The sequence below is a fragment of the Camelus bactrianus genome, chromosome 17 (genome assembly GCF_048773025.1).
Source record: "Camelus bactrianus isolate YW-2024 breed Bactrian camel chromosome 17, ASM4877302v1, whole genome shotgun sequence".
NCBI lineage: Eukaryota > Metazoa > Chordata > Mammalia > Artiodactyla > Camelidae > Camelus > Camelus bactrianus.
The window spans coordinates 23300412-23322759 of record NC_133555.1 but is presented as its reverse complement, the minus strand read 5'-3'; the positions used below and the strand labels follow the sequence as shown (position 1 = coordinate 23322759).

General features: G+C 42.4%; 1 protein-coding gene across 1 annotated transcript in view; it reads left to right on the top strand.

Annotated features, from left to right (window-relative positions):
• SYNPR (synaptoporin) overlaps positions 1-22348 on the top strand; it is a 273201-nt gene that overhangs the window by 3301 nt on the left and 247552 nt on the right. The gene's annotated exons all lie outside the window — the stretch shown is intronic.

Below are 22348 nucleotides of genomic sequence, written 5' to 3'. Positions count from 1 at the left end.
TCTGTGTGTGTAATTTGTATCAGCATAGAGTGAAGCATAGATGTATACCTCTAAACTGTTAAAATTGATTTTTTTCCCAAAGGATGTAATTTGAGGTTCCATGGGGTGAGCAGAGGAGAAGGGGGAAGGATGGCTGTGGTCTGCGGGAAGGGTCACAGGCATATCACTTGTCCACACTTGTGCACATGAGTAATTTTTTAAAAGAAACTCATATTTTAAATGATTTCCTATGGATTGCCCACACAAAGCAGTATTACTTCTGAAGACATCCTACACTTTGAGATTGATTGCCTGGGGGGAAAAGTGCACTTTATTTTTGTGTTCTTTGCTTAGGGAGGGCTCATGGATACAGTAGATCTGAAGTTTAAAAAAACATATTTAAGTCAAGCCTTCAGGGAAGAGCTTTAGCCAATTTCAGAGACCTTGAGGCAAAAATTCCCAACCCTTAATCTCTACTAAAATGAGATCAAGGGACTTTTCACTATCTTTTGGGTCAAAACCAAAATTCAGTACACAACACTGAGTCTGGTGGTCTGTTCTGTTCATTCTTTGATGATAAAATAGATCCAAAAAACCTCTTAAACCACCACTTGGTGATGGTAAAAGAAAATTTTTTAATGGAATTTACTTCTGACTTACTAAGTTATAAGTCTATCATCCATGGATCATTTTTATTTTGCTACTTCAATTCTTTGCCAGCAAAACTTTGGTCTGATTCTTTTTCTTTTAAAAAAATGTGTTAATATATTCATCTCTTTGCTATTTACAAGGGTCTGGGGTTGTGCTTGTGGATTTGTGGTAATGGAAGATGGGGGACCCCAACACGTCTAAACTGTCCAGGACTAGAATTGGTGCAGATGTAGGGGCGTTGGAAGGACTTCAGCTCCCCCAGGTGATGTCTGCTTGGCTGGCAGGTCCAGATTCTGTCCCTGGAGAACTAGCTGCTGGGTCCCATTGCCTGATTCCTCTAATTCTTATTCTTTGACATCCACCCCCCATTTTGCCGTACCACTTCTGCTCCAACCCCTGGACTCCATATCTCCAGTCTGCATTTCCTTTCTGCCTTCCCAAACGAGGCCAGCTAATCCAGAGATGCAGCATGTCTGACGTATAAGGTATAGAGCTGCTTGAGTTCAATGGAGGCACCTGCTTCCATAATCTTCATTCCTGAATCTAAATCCTGATCTGTGTTTTCCAAGCAAACATCAGACTGCTTACTTGATATTAATAGCATTTCTGATCAGGTTATTGATAATTACACAGTATGCATGTTTAATATATAATATAATATAATATAATATAATATAATATAATATAATATAATATAATATAATTCAATTCTCATTTTTAACCCTTAAGGAGAGAAGTAGCAGTAAGCTGCCTCTGTCTTGCTGTCTTCATAAGGAGCACCATATTCCACTGCTTTCCATTCATCATCGTGTTGACTGTGTGTGACTGACATTCCCAGTTCACTGGGAAATTCAGGGGATGTTAATAACTCATCAAGAGCAAAACTGTAGGAAATGGCAAAGCCAAGATATGAGCATCCTCTTAAATGCTACACGTCTGCTTCCTTCCATGTGGCAGGCACCTGCCGTACCTTATCCCTAATCCTCACAGAAGTGGTAAAAGGCAGATGCTACCCTATTTTGCAGTGTTTATCTCACCCACTATGATACGTATTTGAGGCCTTTTCTGAAAATGCCAAGGAGTGTTTATATTTAGCAAGGAGCTCAACAGACACCAATTGCCTTTGATACTGTTTAATTTTCTGTTGGTTATTAAGTAAACAAGGTAGTTAGTGTAGATTCTAATTAGAAACCAGTATCTTTTCCTTTAAAAGATGTAGAAAAAGAGTTTGATTATAAAGCCAATAATTTAATCTTATTTTATGGTCTTTTCTCCCTCAATTTTCTTAAAAATATCTGTGCATGAGTCAGACGACTCTTTTTATCCCCCTGAGTATAAACAAGACAGGAATTCTAACACACAACTTATTTAAATTATGAGCAGCAATCTGCCATGGAGGGTCTGATGTAATTTCAAAGCTACATTAAATTGGATTTAATTATAACTTTGTAGCCTTTCAATTAGTGACAAAAATCATGTGCAGTTGGAATAAGAACCAATAAATAACACTTTTCAGCAAAGAGCAACTCCCCAGTGGGCTAATGGATTTGTCACGTATTGCTTTTCTGAGTTTTATTAAGACAGCTGGTATTTGGCTCCATGGGTACAGAAGAAAGAGATAAAAATACTACGTATGGATTTGAATCCTGAGTTTATCCTTCACTAGCTTAGTGACCTTGGGCAAGTTATTTAACTTCACTGGGCACCATTTTTCTCATCTATGAAATGGGACTGTTACTAGTTCCTACTTCAGAGGGTTGCCGTCAGTGACTTACTCCACCTTGCACAGTGCCTGGGCTACAAAAGGTGTAAAAATTGCCCAGCAAATGATTGTGAGGAGGATGATGATGGCGATGATGATGAGGATAACTATTTGAAGGATTCTGAGAATGACGAAAAGGGAGAAAGTAGAAATCCACTGGAGGATAATTTAGAACATGATGGCAACCTCTTGCAAGGTAGAGTCTTGGCAAAGTTCTGAATTAGAAAATCTATGTTCACGCCCACACGTGCTGCTTTTGAGCCCCCCTCCCTTTATACCACGCTGCCAGGGATTTTTTTTTTTTTTTTTTTTTCCCATTGCATGAGTGACTCCCTAGGGAATTGCTTCTTGGAATATTTGCATTCAAAGGACATTCCAGAGAGGCCAGTGTTGAACCTAAGGGGAAAGTTCTAATGGAAGAATTGCAGGGGCTTAGTTCTCGGGAATTTTTTCGTTGCGGTGTGGTGAGATGGTTTTCCTGATCTTTCTGAAATCATAACCCATAGACATTGCTTGTTCTTGAAAGAGTTACACGCATCCAACTGAGTTCTCCACAGTGTAGATGAAGGTCCTTACAGAGTCAACCACAGGCATTTATTAACCAACCCTAACACCCAGGTACACCTGGCCCTGGGGAGTCTCCCAGATAAAAACAGAGGAGGAACCCTGCACTCGTGCTCAAGTAGAAACATCACCCTTAGTCCTCCCTTCCCTGGAGGATTCACGTGGATTCCCGATCCAAGTAAGAAAAAATAGTCATGTGTTAATAGAAAAAAGTAACAGAAAGTCTCTAAGGAATGTGTCTATGGAACCACTACTTTCCTTTGAGTCTTCATCTTCTGCAGGGAATCTTTGACCTTGACTGTATTTGTAATTATTCTCGTTCATCCTGTTAGCTTCGCCATCCTTTGAGAACCTCGCTTCCTCAGTGACTTCTGGGGACAGCACCCCTTGCCTACCTTCTCACAGTTTTGGAAATTTTAAGTAAGAACAAGCATGTCAAAACTCTTTTGTAAACTATTAAATGTCCTCCGAAAGTATAATTGTGATCATGACGGTGGTGATGATAAAGGAGTAATTGTTTCCAATCTAGGTGGCCCTGGATAGCATAAGACAACTGGGTGAAGACTGAGATGTGAAGTGATCTCTGCTCCCTGAGGGGCTGAGCCCTTCCCAAGCACAGTCCCTCCTCCAGCCTCTGCCCCAATCTCCTTGGTCTCTTTGGAACCCATGAGAGAGAATGATGCTGCCAGTTGAAACTGAGGCATCATGGAAACTTGGAGGAGGTCCACCCTCACCCCTTTTAGCTCTCATACTAAAAGCCAATTTCTTGCTCCATACACGTTTCACATTTTTTTCGATATTTTGGGGTCCTGGTGATGGTCTCTCGCTGGTTTGATGGACTTTTGCACATGCTACTTCCTTTGCTTAGAACCCTCTCCCTCTCTTTTCACCCAACCCCATTTAGCTGGCATATTCCTCTTGTCCATTCACTGCTTTTGGGAGGGCCTCTCTGAGGAGGAAGATGAAGTCAGCTTCCTGATGGCTCCCAGAGCACAGTCTTTAAAGACTTTTTTACATTTTGGCTCCTCAACCGGACTAAAGGCTCTGTGAAAACAGGGATCTTGTCCGTCTTGTTCATCAGTACCTTCTAAGTGTCTAACAACTTGGCACATGGTTGGACCACCTCCAGGGGCATTTATAAATCCCACCAAAAGACCCAGGCGGTGGGTGCTTAGTAAATATTGGCTGAAGGAAGTCAGGGGGAAAAGGAGGGGGGAGGAAAGAGAATAAAGGATGAGTAAGTGAATCCTTGAGCACACGTTGGACGGGGCATCAATCAGCTTTCATGACTCCCGTTGTGAAGGGGACTTGTAAGGGAGCCCGTGGGGACAAGGGCTTAGCTGCTGGTCTTGGCTGGGGAGGGGAGTAAGTCACACGGGCTGACTCGGCTGTCAGGGGCAGAGGGCAGCGGCAGGGCCGGGGTACCCACTGCGCCGCGAGGGAGGAGCACTCCTGCGGAAATGCACGGGCAGGGATTAGCACGGGCCCAGGCCTCGTGTCTTGGGTTCAAGGCACGGCCTTAGCAAGAGTGCTGCCCGTGCTGAGCCTTGGCTGCCGTCCTGCCGTCCTCTCTGCGTGTTCCGTCTCTGCTGCCCCTGTAGCGTGTCCTTCGTCTGAGTCTAGTCTCATGTGCTGAGAGAAGGAATTCAGGCTGAGCAGATAATTTGTTCAGTGTGGACACAACTGTCAGCCCTGGCTCAAATCAGGCTCTGTATTGGCTGCCCTGGGCCAGATGTCCACTGCGAGCCCTGTCACTTGTGGCCTGGATAAAAAGGATCATGAGATTCAAAACATGTGCCCTAGGTAGTTCTTCCAGCTGGAGCCATGGTTGGGGGCGGGGCAGTGTTCTTTAGGTGCTGAGTAAGTTAGGCACAGAGAGAGGTTTCCATGTCTGGTAATTTTCTCAAAGGGAGCACGTGACGTCTGTGAGATGTGGGGAGCAGCGTTCCTGGAATTCGCTCTGACGAGGGACCACTGGGGTATCCACCTTGACAATGCTATCTTGAGGGGGTGCGCCTCTGGCTCTTCAGCTGGTGGGCTCTACCAGCTTCTACCATCTTGTTCATCGGTTAGAACGCCTCTTTCTGAAAGGAATGCTGGAGTTTTTTCCCTGGTGAGACAGCCCATTTGTGAAGGAACACGTATTCCCCCAAACCACACGCACTTTGTCTTTGTTCATACATTGGAGGGTTAATTCAGCTCTGGCCCTTAAGGTTAGAAGACTACATTAAATAGGACATCAGTTATGTTCTTGTGTTTACTTATGTGGTAGAAAGCAGAAAAACATGTACATATGGATGGGTTTTTGTTGTTGTTGTTTTTGATTTAATATTCCTATCCAAATTAAATTTTTTGTCCTGTGTATTTACTCATGGGAGAGTCATTGGCTTGTCTGCTGTGATGGGCCCTGTTTGTTTCAGGAAGGGGAGGCTGACAAACAAGAATCTTGTTTCTTGGGGAAAAACCTGAAAGGCAGCGTGGAGCTTGAGGGAGCGTGGGCTTCGGAATGAGCCTTTTGCTGGAATCCTGGCTCTTCTTTCCAGCCGTGGGACATTGAGCAGATTGCATGATCGTGCTGGTCTTCAGGTCCAAGGTCATCAAATGAAGAGAGTCATGCCTTTGGGTTGCTGTGAAGGTTAAATAGGATACTGTTTATAAACTCCCCAGCATAGCCTCTGGTTTGTCCCGAAGCTCCCGAACTGTCAGTAAGGAAGTGGTTGTTCAAGAGAATGATATGCTATCTGTACATACAATTAAGCATTCCTAAAGTTCCTGGGACAGTATATGCGTAAAGTTTGGTCAGTGTTTTATCGTCATGTCATTTTTATTTCTATCGTTATCGCTCCGTTGGGAGAACATTCATTGTGAGATGATCATAAAATATATAGAAGTAGCAGTAACCCTGATACATAGAGACAGACACTTCACCAAGTGCTTCCATGTGTTATTTCACTTAATCTCACAGTTACCTCTGAAGGACCAGACAGTAACGCCTTTTTATATGCGAAGAAACCTCGGCCTTGGAGACGTCAAACAACTTGCCCAACATCATACAGTGAGCGTGTAAGAGAACCAGGATTTGAACCCAGGCAACTGGGTACCAGACTCCTTGCTCTTAATCATTTTTCCATGTGACCTCCCATGAACAGTGACCACTCTTTACTTCTAGATCTTGACGTTAAATGATTTTCCCAGTGAAAACATATATATATTTGGGGGACAATATATATGATTTCTTCTTAAAGGCATGTCTTCTTATTCCTCATTCACAGAGCACACAGCAGAATTTAAATGCTTGTCCTTGTAATGACTAAGGATGTCCACACTGTCTCAGGGACCCTTTTACTTCTCAAAATTTTTACTGATCTTATGTATCTTTTCTAACAAGATTTTTATCCACTGATCCACCATATAAAGAAATTCAAGTTCGGGAATGTGTTGTTGAAACATGGCTGTAGAGAGTTCTGTAGAATTCAGAAAGGATCTGGATGTTTAGCGAGATTTTGCACACTTAAATTCTTTTTGGATGCCTGATAAATTAGTCAAACAGATTTCATCATGAATGCAGGAAGAGCAAATGAATTTTGTCTGCCCGTTGTGTGTGTGTGTGTGTGTGTGTGTGTGTGTGTGTGTGTGAGCTGCCTTTCTTTGGATTTGTTGTTTTGAACGATTTGTGTGCCAAGTAAGAAGACATACCCCCTATGGCTTTAACAAGAAGTGCTCACACAACCATCTGGTCTCGCATGAAACTGCCTGGCTGTGCTTTCATGCCCTTAATTCACCTGATGGTTTTTCCTGCACCTGATAGACAGTTGGCATTACCCAAGGGATCCTTCCTGAAGCTAGGATCTAGAAAAATTGAGAAGGTAGAAGGGTTAGATTGGAGGAAAGAGATTACTAGGCAGAGAAAATTATCAGGCACAGACCCATGATCAGATTGAAGAATGGAGATCCTGGGAGATATTTAAGCTGGAAAAGGGGACAACTTGATGAATAGGGATTGTGACTGTGATTTAGAGGGCACTGGCTTCAGAGCCACATGAGCTTGGGTTCAACCATAGACCTTGGGTGTGTTCCAGAGCCAGTCAGCCTCATGGAGTCTCGAGTTCCTTGGGGGTTTTACTTAACTAAAAAGATATGTTTACATGATGAAAATGAATTCGTGACTGAAAAACCTTGGACAAACCCTTTATGTCCCTGACTCTCAACTTCTTGAACTGTAGAAATGGGGATCTCATCTATAAGACAGACTTGTGGAGTAAAAAGAGCTAACAAGTATGCAAGTCCCCATCAGAAGGCTCAGTCATTCATACTGAATGTTCCCAAGTCTAGGGAAGTAAAGCTCAGCCCTCTGCACAATCTTTATTCTGGGAGCAATGCCTGGCGTGTTCCCTGCACTTGTCACCTGCAGCTGCAGTTACTTGGAAAAGGGGGAAGGCAGATCTTCCTGTTTCATAATCATGTACTAGACTGTGCATGATTTTGTCGTCAGAATCACAACACAGATTCTATTTATGAAGCAACCGAAAGCAAAACATGATTATATGTATTTGAAATTTATTTTAGAAGATGTGCTTCATTGGTTAAAAAAAAAAAAGAATAGGTGTGAAATTGTTAGTGGCACTGAACTCAAGATATTCAAGGGGAAAAGACCATGTTTATTAGCAACAGTGGATAAATTTGAAGTATAAATATTGTTCATGCTTTATTATTTTAAATTGCTGGCTGCTTTTTGTTTTCTTTTCAATGCCTGGCTTCATTCATGACATTTCCCTCTTCTGGTAACAGAAAGAATACTTGGATTTGACTATCAGCTCCACCACTGAAAAGCTGTGTGACCTTGAACACATTATTTAACCTCTCTGGGCCTTTCATATTTGTCAAAGTAGGAATAATAATAATTAGCTAGCAAGAGTTGTTGCATTGGTTACGTGTGATCACGTTTACAGAAGTGATGGCACACAGCAAGTGCTCATTACATGCTCATTTTCTTTCCTTCTTTCCCCCAAAATATGTTTTACTGCCCATGTAAATTTCTCAAGAATTGGTTTCAATTTCACAAGAGTCTTTTGCTTCTCTAGGTATTCCTGGGCATCCTCTCTCTCTCTCACCCTTGTGTGCATGCGCGTGTGTGTATGCTCACACATACACACACACACACACACACATCCTTTGTACTAATGTCCATAAAGAGCAGGTACATAACCCAAACCAATTCGAATGGGACAGTATAATTCGGCCGGTGTGCTTGGCAAGGAAAGAATGATAAGACTGGATTGTCAAATCCTAGATCAGTGTCCCAGACTCACTGGAGCCCCAGGCTGTCTGTGGGCTTTGGCAAGGTGACCATACATTTGTGAAGCTTTTCTGAAAAGAATAACATACTTCTTTATTTTAAAACAAGGCAAAGCCCCCATAAATAGTGGGAGTTCACTCAATGGCGGTACACTAATGAGCTCTTGCAATGTGTCAGGCTGTCCTGTATCCGCACAACGTACATTATGTACACAATTCCATTCAGACCGTACAATGACCTCATAAGGTCCACTGCCCAAAGCTACAGAGCTGGGAAGTGACCACGGCAGGATTTCAAGCCCTGTCTGTCTGACCTCCTGCCTTTCCCACGCCTGCTATGATCCAAATATACGAAGTGTATTTGTATTAGGGGGTGAAGCTGTGTTTTGTTTTGGTTTTTTTTGACTTGCTACTTCCAGCTATTTTTATGCATGAGTAATTTGCTTAGTAATTCAAAATCACAAAAATATAAGCAAAAGTTAGTAAGTAAATACTACGCAGTGTCCTTCAACTGAGAGAGACAACTAAGGCTAATATTTTGAAGAATATTCTCTCAGACATCTTAGTGTTGACGTACCATTTTTCCCGGAAAAGAAATGACACGTTAGCTTGCTAGGGCTGCCATTAACAAAGGACCACAAACTGGGTAACTCTGACAACAGGAATGTATTGCCTCGTAGTTCTGGAGACCAGAAGCCTGAGATCATGGGATGGGCAGGGTCGGTTCCTTCCAAAGGCCATGAGGGAGAATCCGTTCCATACCTTCCTTCTAGTTTCTGGCGCCTTGCTGTCGGTCTTTGGTGTTCCTTCACTTGGAGATGGTGCGTCACCCGAATTTCAGTCTCTGTCGTCGCATGGTGTCCTCCCCATGTGTGTATCTGTGTCCCCATTTCCCCCTTTATGTGACACAGGTCATATTGGATTAGGTCCCACCCCACTCCAGCACCACTTCATCCTAACGAATGACATCTGCAATGACCCTCTTCCCAAGCAAGTTCACATTCTTAGGTACCAGGAGTAACGACTTCAGCATATGGATCTTGGAGGCACATAGTTCAACCCATGACAAATGGGTTCTTAGAATAGGCACTCCTTTGTCATCTGTTCTGTCCTCTTTAAAATATTATGCGTATATTACCATGCCAGTAGATAAAATCTTTTTCTCCATAATTTTGGTGGCTGTGTATTACTACACTGTACGCCTGTTCTAGAAATTATTTAACCTATCCTTTTTAATTTTAGTAGTTTTTAAGTGTATATTATTTTTAAAATCTGCAGAGAATCCCTTCTTAAATGTTTACTGTACCTCTATTATTATTTACCGAGTTTGTGGATGTAGAATTTCTGGTTCAAACGATTATACATGTTTAAGGTATTTGAAACAATGGCCAAATTGCCCTCCAGTGAGGTGGTTCCACTGTGGGCATCACCAGTTAAAAGGTTTTCCAATTTCATAGACAGAAATGAAAGCTTGATTAAATTTGTGCTTTAATTTTGCAAGGAGATGGCACATTTTTGTTTTCATAAGATTGTTTATATTCTTGTTTTCCTTTGGAAACATTTTATTGGACAGAATACATTTGTACAGCAGTAGCCGAGGTGGCCAAACTCATGACACTGGTCACGTGGACTTTTATATAAGCTGCTGCCTTCATCTTTCTAGGTCATTGTCCTTCTCCACTGCTTGGAAATTATTTAGATTGCTGTACTCTGACTCGGGCAGAGAGGCCAATGCTGAATCTTCCTTTCTTTCATTCCTTTCTTTCTTTTTTTTTTAATTTTTAATTTTTGAGGGGGAGGTAATTACATTTACTTCTGTATTTATTTTTGGAGGAGGTACTGGGGATTGAACCCAGGATCCTGTGCATGCTGAGCACGCTGTCTACCACGTAAGCTACTCCTTCCCTCCTAAGCCTTCCTTTCTCTGCATCATTATTTAAGAGTAGATTTATGTAATTTTTAGAATACCAAAGTTAACTTCTATGTTCTGTATCTTTAATCATAGATGTAATTTTATAATATAAATTGACCACTCGATTTGCATTTATTTATATTTTCAATATTAAACTTATTCCTCAGAAGTCACTTATTATTTTACTTTAAGTGGTAACTCCTAAGTGTTGGTCCATTCTCGGTACCTTTCTGACAGGTGAGCGCCTGGATTTGTATGTAGTGACTGATGTATACAAATGTGGACTCCACCTTCGGGTTTGGGGCACTTGGAACTTCAGTCATTCTTCTGAGGGAAAGACAGAGTGGACGGGGTGTTATTGCACCATTGGAGGCGTCCTGGGGTGTGTCTGGCTCCTGACTATCGAGTGCCCTGTCAGTAAAATAAAATAAATTCGGCAGCTGCCCGATGCCAAGGGCATTTTCTCTCTTTCTTGGGTCTCATTCCTGACCGCACTTGCTACTAACAGAGAAAACATTGTGGATGCACTCTGCGTCTGCCTCACACATGGTTATTTGGGGCCACCTTGGCCCCAGATTAATTAAAGTAACAGTTGTTAACCTTCATTGTATGCTTGCTGAGTTCCAGGTCCTGTGGGAATGCTTTTGACAAGGATGCCATTTAATTCTAACAGCTCTCTTAGAAGGCAGGCATCACTATTTCCCCCTCTCTGGGCAAGGAACGTGAAGAGTAAAAAAGTAAGTTTCTGTGTGTAATGTTTTAAGTGTGTACAGTTGCTAACAGAAGAGCTGAGATTTGAACCCAGGTCTTCAGTGCTTCACAAAGACCCTAGCAGTTGTAGAGGAAGAAATGCTCCCATTCTCTCCCAGAGACCAGATCTCCGTGAAAAGAACCATCCCAGCCAACAGGGCTGCCACACATCACCCTAAGTGAACCCAACTCGGAGACAAGCCCAACCATTTAGCCAGACAGCGGGTACCTATCAGGGCAAAGTCCACCAACTTTGGTTTGACTGAACCTGCTTCTTGATCTCAATTACATGGAGAATTCTGTTGTGGGTTGGCAGAGCAAAATTCTTGAGTTCTCTCTGCGGTTCAAAGGCAACTACTTTTTTTTTTTTTTTTAAAAGATTTTTCTTACAAGTTCACTTAATAAAAGAGTAAGTGAAAGGATGGTTTTGATTTGGTTTGAATTGATCTTATTTTATTCGTAGAAATCAGATCTACAGTGGCCTGGGCAAATGAGGAAAAATACTCAAAAAGAGCCATGGGACTGGTTCCGCCCTGCCTTTTCAATTTGTCAGTAACTCCTTGGCCACCCTTCAGCTGACCCCACCTGCCTGTAAAAATGCAAAGACCCTTGAGGTTGTAAACTTTTTGTTCTGCTGTTTTGTTTTGGGAGACACGCCCTGTAATGGTTTCCTTTCCCATTCTGGTTACCCTGCCTTTGAAGCACCTGGGGGAGATGTCCAAGGTCATCTGGCTGGTAAATGTTGGGGCCAGAATGCAAACCAGGTCTGCCGGGGTCCCGGCGCCTGATACATGAGGAAGCAGGAAGTAGGAAGCAAGCCGTCATAAGAAGCAGCACTGGTGAAGAGGGGTAGGCACACCAGAACGTGGATTCCTGCCTCTAGAACCAGCTGCCTCCACTCCTGCCAGTTGTTGCTGAGCGAGGGCATAGGCCCAAAATGTCCAAATATTCCCACTTCTCTTGAGAAAAAGAGAAATAAGGATTTCAGTGCTGATCTTGGGAGATTTTAATGTTAGAAATGTCTTCCATTTTTCAAACAGTTTGAGGCCCATTCTTTGCAGAATACACGAAGCGTGGCTGCCTTCTGGGTGTAGCCTCCAGCCTCCAGCCTCCAGCTTGTTCCCACTGTACCACAGCATCCTGGCACCCTGGACACTGTGTCTCTGTGCCCCCGAGGACCTGGCCCAGTTCCTCTTGCACAGAAAGTTCTCAGGAGCCATTTGACTGACAGATGAATAACATTGGTGTTCAGAAATTAACCCTAGCTTGGTTTCTGAAAAGATGGAATTAGTGAGTTCAAAGGTTCCTTTTGCCTTCCTTTAGATTAAATTAAAATTTCTTTCACTAGCTATCTAGGAAGCATAAAGAAATAGGGACTATGTCTTGGGCCTAAACCATAATGGGAATGGAGGCAGTGGCTCGTAGGAGCAATAGAGAGTAAGTTAGTCATACGTCTCTGGGTACCAGATAACGCATTGAGAAGAACTGAATGTCTTAGCCTGTGTAATCTCACAGAATTGTGTTAGTACAGAGTACAGCTGAATTGCTTATAGTTTAAGGAACCAATGAATAAAGAATCGTAACTAGGGAGGATTCTGAATATTTATCTAGAGTAGGACTGTCCGATGGAACATTCTGCAGTGTTGGAAATGTTCTGTTCTTCACTGTCCAGTACAGTGGTCACTAGCCACATGGGGCTACTGCTCACTTGAAATTGAGCAACTGAATTTAAAATTCAGTTTATTTCTAATTAATTTAAGTTTGAATAGCTAGCGGTTACCATCTTGGGTAGCATACATGCGGAGAATTAGCCCATCTTCCTATGTTGCAAGGGCAATGTGCTAAACTTCAGCAAAAAAAACTTCCATAGGTACTGGCTTACTGTGTAGTGGAATATATTCATTATGGCCCTGTTTTTGAAAGCATTCATTTTTACATTTATTTTTCAACACACATCACCCAGTTTGTGTGGCAGGGAATTTTCCAGGCTAACTTCCAGAAAGTTACTAGACCCTGAATTCTACCATCTCTTTAGTGCCTGCTTTTTATGTATTTTATGTGTTTCCATATGTTTATGAACTTTACACACCCATTTTATAGATTGAAATAAAAAGAGAAAACAAACTATTAACCTTTTTTATTTGCCCTCGATATGAAGCAAGATGACAGTTGTCAAAGTTTGCACTAATTTGTTAGCACAAGAATATCTCATCATAATTATTACTATTTTTTAAAGAGGATAAGCATTTTATTTGGGGCACAGGCTAAAAGCTACACAGATTGCTGAATGTTAGGTGATGCAGAGAAATTTTAAACAATTTCTTCAAGGTTTAGTTAACAAGAAATCATGTTGAGACATTTATTTATTCTGTGATTAGCAAGGTAGCCCAGTAGTGTTTTGATAGTGGCCATATGAGCCATGTAATTGGCATGCAAACGTACGTTTAAGGGGCATGAGAGCCTGGTAATCAGATTAAGAGGGGAGCAGTGGTTGAAGTGCATCACGGCTGTGGTGTCAGCCTGGGGGTGAGCGATTCCACGTATCTCACACTCCCCCCTCCCCCGTTTCTGTCACCCAAAGATAGTATGGAATTTTAGAGTTGGCCCATGCATCCCAGTTTTGCAGTGTCTTAGTTTGGGTTCCCCTGAGAGCAACGCCTATATGTCGAAGGTGGTGTCAGTGAGGGTGACTCACTGGGAAGTGATCCCAGGGAGCAGGACTGAGGGGGCCGGGGATGTGAAATGGGGGTGGGGAAGGAGGCATAACCCGTATAAGGGCACATTACGGAGTTGGCCATCCCCTGCGGGAGACTGTCGCTCAAGCCCACGGGGCTTCCGGAGCAAGTAGCCTCATGCAGTGCATCTGTTCTTGAAGCTAACGATCGTGGGGACAAGACGATGAAATAGTAACCTTTGGGCCTCCATCCCCATCCCTCAAGGGTGGCCTCATGGAAGTTAACTTCTATCTTAGTTTGAGTTCCCCAAAAGCAGATTGTGAGGTAAGGATTACGGTAGTTCATTTGGGAGGTAATTCCAGCGAACACCGATAAAGGAGTGGAGAAGTGGGACCGGGAATGGAAGGCGATAGAGAATGCATTGTCGAAAATGTTACTCGTGTTGGCAACTGCAGGTTAATCCCAGGGGGAGACTCTGGGGACCAGTGTGAAACACTCACTGGCTATCATTGGGTCACCTGACTACTTCTGAAGATGCTGGGAAATGTGGCTTGGAGCTGGGTGTGTTGATGTGTCCAAGAGAACTGCTATTAAGGAAGGAGAGAGTGGAGCTTAGGGAGTTAGCAGCCACTGGCGCAGGTACGCAACGGCTATTTTTCAAAGAGTTGCTGAATTTTCCGCTTTGCTTTGGTAGAGCTTACATATATATGAAAAAGATCCGTTCTGATCCTTATCGAAGATCATTAAGCAGAAACCATTTGGTTGCAAGGAACGGGAACCCATTCAAACTGGCTTAGGGAAGACAAGTAAGATATATTGGAAGGAATCAGCATTATCAAAAGGCAAGAGGATTAGTCAGGCTTCATGAGAGAGAGGGAGAGGAAAAGGGGAGCTGGGAGGCGGCAGATCCGCAGAGTTTCTCCACGAGCTTCTCCACGTCATCTTGCTGGGGCCTTTGTTTCTCTTCATCTGCTCTTTGCTTCTCTTTGTGCCTTGACTCCATCTCTCTGACTTTTACTGTAAATATCTTGCTCTGCTTTTTGTATTCAAGGAAGACAACACCTGCCCCAAGTCCGATCCTCTCTTCTCAGTTCAAGCTTCCAACACTTCTGCTCTGGGCACAAATTCTCCAGAGATGCAGAATGGCCGGCTCAGCCTCACCTGCGGCATGGCTCAGCTAGGGTCCTGTCACCAAATCGGTGGGTGGAGGGGAGCAGAACCACGTGGTTTCCAGAGGCTAGCCAATGTTGGAGGGAGGGAGAGTCTTCTAGAAGAGGCAGTGAGAGGGGAGAACATGGCTGCTGTCTCTGCTTCCCTGAGAGTGACTTGTTTTTTTCAAGTATGAGGACGTGCTTACCGAATCACAAACCCCCAGGAGAACGATGGTAGCAGCTTCACAGTAATTGAGAAACTAGCACAAATGAGGTGTCTCTGCAGGTGGTGACCGTCATTTAGATGCTGGGGACACTCATCTTCAGACCATCTCCTGGGCAGCAGGCACTTACACGTTTTGAACGTAGCATTGTGGAATTCATTAATCATTAGAGGTGCTTGGCGTTAAAATTAGCAGCAAATGATGAGCGTCCTTGATTGCAGAATCGGGATATGTTTTTCACTTGTGGCGCTCAAGAGTGATTTGGATATATTTTTGATAACCGTTCCAAGCCTTCCTGCCAGTTTCAGAAGAACTCTTCACAGAAGAGCTGGTTAGCGTACAGAAATGGGGAGTGGAAGAAGGAGGGAACATGACTCACCTCCAAGTGATGCCTTGCAAATGTGCACTTCGGCAATTGACGTTTTATAAGACGTGTTAACCAGAAGCCCCTTTTAAAATACTACTTGGGTTCTGAGTTCTGAGTGTGAATTCTAGAAAGTGCAGTGTGTCTGTCTGTCTGTGTCTATTTATATATCCATCCATCTATCTTCAATCCAAGGTAATGTCAGCATGGACCTGCTGATTCAGATGCTTTGGTTTTTTAAAAAATGTGGCATGGTGTTAGTATATTTTTAAAAAATGTAGCCTGGCATCCTTTAAGGATGAAGTAATTATGCTGGACTCTGACATCCCCTGCCCGAATCTCCTTTACCAGGCTCATGCACAGCACTCCTCCTCCCTCAGCTGTTGTGAATGTTGATTGCAGGGGTCAGAGCTGCCCATTTGTCTAGAGAATGGCCTTTGCATGACTGAAAGCCCCCTTGGCCAGGAACTTACACTCTGCCCCCGAGGAGCCCTACAGCTGTAAGAGTCTAACACTGGGGTACAAAAGACTGGGTCCCTTTCTTCAGGGTGGGACCACCTCTGGTGCAGTTCACACCGACTGCCTGGTGGGATCAGACTGAACCAGCCTGTGGTTGGCAACACATCCTTGCTCAGCCCGTCCTGTCCCCTAGCTCTCCCCTCCTTCCCTCCCCGCTGTTTCCTGGAGAGCGCTCCCCCAGTGAGTGGAGAGCACGCACATCTCTCTCACATCTCTCTGCCTCTAGGGAACCTGCTCAAAGGCAGGGATGTTACTGTAGTTAGACCCTATTTTTGAAAAAGCATATTGGCAAAGGAAGCTGTGGAGGGGTGGAAAGTGTTCTATTAAATACAGTGAAATATGATTTAGTGACAAGAGCTGAAGATCCAGGCTTGAGTCTCGGTTCCGCCATGTGACCTTAAACAAGTTGCTTTCCGAGCCTCCGCTCCCTCACTGGGAAAGTAGGAGTATGTACTTATCTTTCCTTCATCACCTGATACTAATCTGGTGTTTTGTAGACAAGAGCCTTTTTTTTTTCAGTAGTGTTACTGTGACAAGTTGGATAAATAAATCTGAATAATGACAATGTTTTGAATGACCGTTAGGTATGAAATGTGCTTATTAGCATGGTACCTAAAATACAGAGTGGGCCCTCAGAAAGTGTTGTGAATTTTGAGCAATTATTTTTAAATATTTGTACTTAAAAAGGTGTATGTTTGTAATTGTTGGCTAACTTAAGAAGCAGCTCAAACCATAGAACGGAATCTAGAGAAGGTTCCATTACAAGGATTTAGCTATTTTTTTTTAAGTTGGGTTAATTTGGAAGAAGTGGGTAAAAGGCATTGTTTACCATCTCATATTGAGTTTGATGCATCTACCAGCGTTTACTATTTTGATAAATTAATTTTTGTACTGAAGTGTATCGACAATTAAAATTTCCTACAGTATTCCTTCACCAAGGTAAATGATTTCCTGTTCTGAGGCGGAGATAAGAATCTTCTGGAGATGGCATAATGTAATGTATATAGTCTTCCAAGTTTAGACTTCCAAGTCTTCCTGCATCAGGCTTATGTTTAAATACCTATGATTTAAGGAGGAGAGTTGAACTATTTAAGAAAATTTGCCATAGAAGCTTAGCAGTAACTAGCAGGTGGGTACTTACGACATGAATTTGTGTCGTTTTTTGACACCTCTGGGTTTTTGTAAAGTTCTCATCTTGTCTCCTGCAGCAGGTGCTCACCTGTTGTCTAGTGACTCAACTTCACTCTCGTATTGAATGTTACCATAAGCATCACTGGAATATACGCTCCGTGAGGGCTGAGTCTGTCTGTGAATCTCACCTCTGCAATCCTGTTACCTAGAGCTGGGCCTGTTTCATGATAAGTGCCCAGATATTTCCTACGTGAATAGGTATATAAATAAGTGAATTAGTCAGTTTCCCACCTGGAATGCCATTCCTTATCAGCACCCCTCGTTTCATCATTTTCTCCCCTGTTGAAATTTTACCGATCCTTCTAGAACCATCTCCAATTCTCAGATTCTTTCTTTCACTTATTTGAACTTTCATGAAAGAAATGGCCTCCTCTGTTTTGAGAGACTCACGGTTTCCCTGTCTGCCTTAATAAGTTAGGCTGGTGTTTCCCAACATAAATCAGGCTCTGAAGCAGGAATCTCCTCCTGTTGTTACTCAAACGAACCTTATGTGCAAAGCCACAGGGCCATGAGTTGTTGGAACAGAATTACATCTTACTGGGCCTGACCCCACGTTGATTATGCAGTCCTCTGTACCACTTTATTTCAGTGGTTTTCAAATTATCTAGGCATAGAGAATATTCTTCAGTAGAAGAATTTTTTATCGAAAATTTATTGTGTTGGCTTTCATTATTGAAATCAAGCATCAATAGTATTCAACAGCCACATTAATGTAATCATATTTGCTTTAAATATTTCTTTAAAAATAACCCTTTTTTCTAACTAGCAATGGTTAGTCATCACCATCAACTTAGAAATTAACACCTTCAAATATGTATATTTTCAGAGGCGAAGATCATCAGGTAAAAAAATCTGTAAAACATCCCTGTGGAAAGACTGGCTTTGGAAATAGTCAGCCCTGTCATTCTGAATTCAGGAAAAAAAAACAAATCTGAGAATAAGATGCTCTGGATGACTTTGTCACCTATAAACATCACTGCTATTGTCATGGTGTCCTGTGTGCAAGAATCCCATCCAAGCAGGGTGACATTAAGGGAGGGAGGGCCTGAGTTTGCTCATTAAAAGACCTGGATTCTGGGTCCTGATCCTGCCATTTCCTAACTGTTAAGAATCTGGGCAAACCACTCTGTGTATGAGCAGCACCTGCTTAGCTGATTTCCCAGGCTTTGGAAAACAAATAGCATACGAGCCATGTGTATGATCGTGTCAATAATCTGAACAATAACTCTGTCCGCAGAGAAGGTCATTTAGCCTGTAGACTCAGATTCGCATTCAAGTTTGAGCTCAGCTACTTGCAAGTGTGGAAAAGTTTTTGAATCTTGTCTATAAAGCTGGGATTAATACACTTACCTCATACCTTTATGGTTACCATGACATTTTCAAAGGCATGTAAAATACTTCGTATGAGCACTGAGCCAAGGGCCAGCAAGTAGAAACAGTTATGAAAAGCACTGAGGGTGGACTTCCGTTCCTTCTATTTCTGCTTTTAAAAAATCCATCTGCACGTCACGGACGTGATCATTTAGACTCTGCCAGCAATTTGGGGAGAGGTTTTTTTTTAAAAAAGCTATGTCATTGTTTGGTGTTACCTGGTCATCATCCACAAAACAGAATGATCTTTTTGAGTTTTACCAAGAGAAAGCTGAGTCATCTGGAGACACTGGCCATCATGTCATGGTCTATCGTGAGGGTGAAGGACCGTAGGGTTCATGGCCCAATGAGATCCTATGTAGTTCATGAAACCCTCCCAGTGGGTCGTTCTGCGTGGCTAAGGAGCAAAAGTCTTGCCAAGGGCTGTACAACTGATCCGACATAAAAACCCACAGCAACTTTACCTTGAAACATCACATGAATTCTCCAAGGAGTGCTTTTGGCTTTTTTTTTTTTTTTCACTCCTTTTCCTATTCTAGGGATGTTCAAAAAAGCTATTTGTTCCACAGTTAGTGATAACATTTGAATGGCAAATTTTGTCAGAATAAGCAACAGCTGGGTTAATTTTATATTGTGTCGTGAACGGCTGCTAGCAGATCCTTTTCTGCGAGTGGGTTCTCTTATATAGGAAAGCATGTGAGAACTCAGGGGAAAGAGAAAGCTATTGCCAATGCCAGTCCAGCTCTCCAAACAGTAAGACCTTCAATCACCTTGAGAATCAAGTGAGTAAGAAAAGTGTGTATGAGTGTTTGTGTAAAAGGAATTGGAAATCACTGGTCATTTGGATGTAGTTTTTCTCATTAAACAATGTTGGAATTGCTAAGAGCAAAGGAAAGACCAGGCCAGAGAAATGGCCTAACCTACCAGGGAATTGATGGTCTAAATTGCAGGGCATGCTGCAACCTTTCATTGTTTGTTAAAAGATTTTTGTCTTGCTGTCAGAGCCTCCCAGTTGGAATTGTATGATTTAAAAATATCACAAGTGAGAATTGTATGAATGAGTCATGCAAAATACTCAACATTTTCTTCCTCTTGGGACTATAAGTATCATAATATCCCCCCTTCCTTTTTTTTTTTTCAATAAAAACATCCTGTGTGTCTCACTGGTAAAAAAAGAGAGAATTTGTAATGAAGGGTTGGCCTTTCTGGAAGTTAAATTTATGTTATTTAATTTAATTAATTTTATTTAATATAAAATGTATATATTGTTCAGTGATAAGACAAATTAGTGTCTTGGTAGATATGATTTCATATGATAATTCTTTATTGAAGTATAGTTGATTTACAATGTGTTAGTTTCTGGTATATATCATAGTGATTTAGTTATTCATATGTATAATCTTTTTCATATTCCTCATTATAGGTTATTATGAGCTACTGAATATAGTTCCCTGTAGTATACAGTAGGACCTTGTAGTTTATCTATTCTGTATATAGTTGTTTATATCTGCTGATCCCAAACTCCCAATTTACCCCTCCCACTTTCCCCTTTGGTAACTGTAAGTTTGTTTTCTATGTGAGTCTTTTTCTGTTTTGTAAATAAGTTCATTTGTGTCATTTTTTTTTTAGATTCCACATATAAGTGATACTATGATATTTGTCTTTATCTGACTTACTTCACTTAATATAATAATCTCTAGGTCTATCCATGTTGCTGCAAATGATATTATTTCATTCTTTTTTATGGCTGAGTTATATTCCATTTTGTGTAGTGTCTGTGTGTTTGTGTGTATACCACATCTTCTTTATCCATTCATCTGTTGATGGACATTTAGGTTGCTTCCATGTCTTGGCTATTGTAAATAGTGCTGCTATGTACATTGGGGTGCATGTGTCTTTTCAAATTAAAGTTTTCTCCAGATATATGCCCAGGAATGGGATTGCTGGATCTTATGGTAACCCTCTCCAGCATTTATTGTTTGTGGACTTTTTAATCATGGTCACTCTGACTGGTGTGAGATGATACCTCGTTGTAATTTTGATTTGCATTCATATAATAATTTTTATTAGACACAGATAATGGATCCAGATTACCAATAACTCATCTCCAAGATGGTTCCCAATGATCCCACCTCCTGGTTTTCACGTCTTTGTGTGATCCCCTCCCACAGTGCACTGAGTTGATCTGCCCAGTGAAGAGGCCCAAGAGGCAGGAAACTAAAACCTCCAGCCAATAGCCAAGGAGGAAATGAGGCTTGCAGACAATCACACGAATGACCTTGAATGTGTATTCTCCAGCCCAGGTTGAGCCTTGGGATACCTGTTGCCCAAGCTGACAGTTGACTGCAATCTCTTAACACACCCTGAGCCAGAACTGTCCAGCTCAGCATTCCTGGGCTTCTGACCTTCAGAAATTATGTGAATAGTAAATATTTGTTATTTTGAGTAGCTGATTTTTGAGCTAATTTGCTACACGGTGGTTGACAACCAATATGCATTATGACAGGAAAAAAAGAGGATTCCACAGACTCTAATAACTCGAAGGCTTGTTGACTGTCTAAGTAGGGAGTATGTGAGAGTTTGTGTTTTAGATTTTTTTTCCTTGCTTAAATCCTATGTATACTGCCAGTTTTCAAACTATATTGTGATTAATGGAAAGCTTGTTTAAAACAAGTATACCTCGGCCCCCACCACCAGAAGTTCTGACTTAGTAAATCAAGGGCAGGGCTCAGGCAACATTCTTTTTAACAAGCACGCACATACCACCTCACCAGAACTCTGCCCTTGACAAACGGAGCTGTTAGATACTCTCAGAACCAGCACGAGCCCTTCTCACACGTCCTAGGATGACAGCCTGTCCCGGTTGGCTGTGGACTTTCCCAGCTCTGTCACTGGATATCCTGTGTCCCAGGAAATCCCTCAACACTGAGCAAACTGGAATGATCGGTCATTTAGCAACTTCCCATACCAGCCTCTGCCACTGGGATGCCCTCTTCCCTCCGATTTCTGCATCTCCACCTCCCAGTGTCTCACCCAATGTTCAAAACCCAGATCAGATGCCATGCCTCCATCCCAGATGGCTTTTCAGATTCCCCTTTTATCCTGGGAGCCTTTAGATTCTCAAAGCATGTTTTCCTTAACAACATCTTATAAAGGTAACATTTGTCCCTCCTTTATCCTCTTACGTTCCTGGAGGCAAGGACTGCCGTCTTACTCATCTCATAATTGAATGTCAAGCTCCTTGATTTGAAGTGTCGATTCAAGATCAGGTGCCAGTTTGCGGCAGCCCCGAGGAGCAAATTTTGGGGCCAGGCAAGACAGCATCTCTGTTTAGTGAGGCTTCTCAATATGCTCCCTTTCAGTATGTTTGAACTGAAAGCAGTGCGGTATCGCTCATTCTGGAAACATTAAATAGACTGCCATTATGAACAGGACGTTGCACTAAGGCAGGTGACTTTCTTCCTGACACCTGAGAGTTGCTCAGTGGCTGGGCAGACTGACACGTTCCGACGGGCTTCTACCCGACCTCTGTCGATCAGATCTACCAATGACGAAAAACAATATAGAATTAGTTTGGAGACAGCCCATTAAAATTTGCCGAGGAGTTCATTATCATGATAAAGATCAAAGTAGCAGGGAACTCAATATGCTTAATTATGACTTCAGAATGCAAAGAAATCAATCAGAGCGCTCTCTTCCTCATCCTTGAAAAGGACTGTGTTCTCTCTGCCCAATTTCAGAGGGAGGGTTCCCTACAAAAGGACTGCACTTGGGGGCAGGTGCTTTTAATCACGAGTGTGCCATCAGCCCGGTTTAGACTGGAGGAAGGCAAATCCATTCAGTAGACCTAGGGAAGGGAGGGGGGCTTTTTTCAACTGTCATCATTTTTATTGTGTTTGTTCTGCTAAAGGATACAAATTACACTCTCCATGGTGAAGGC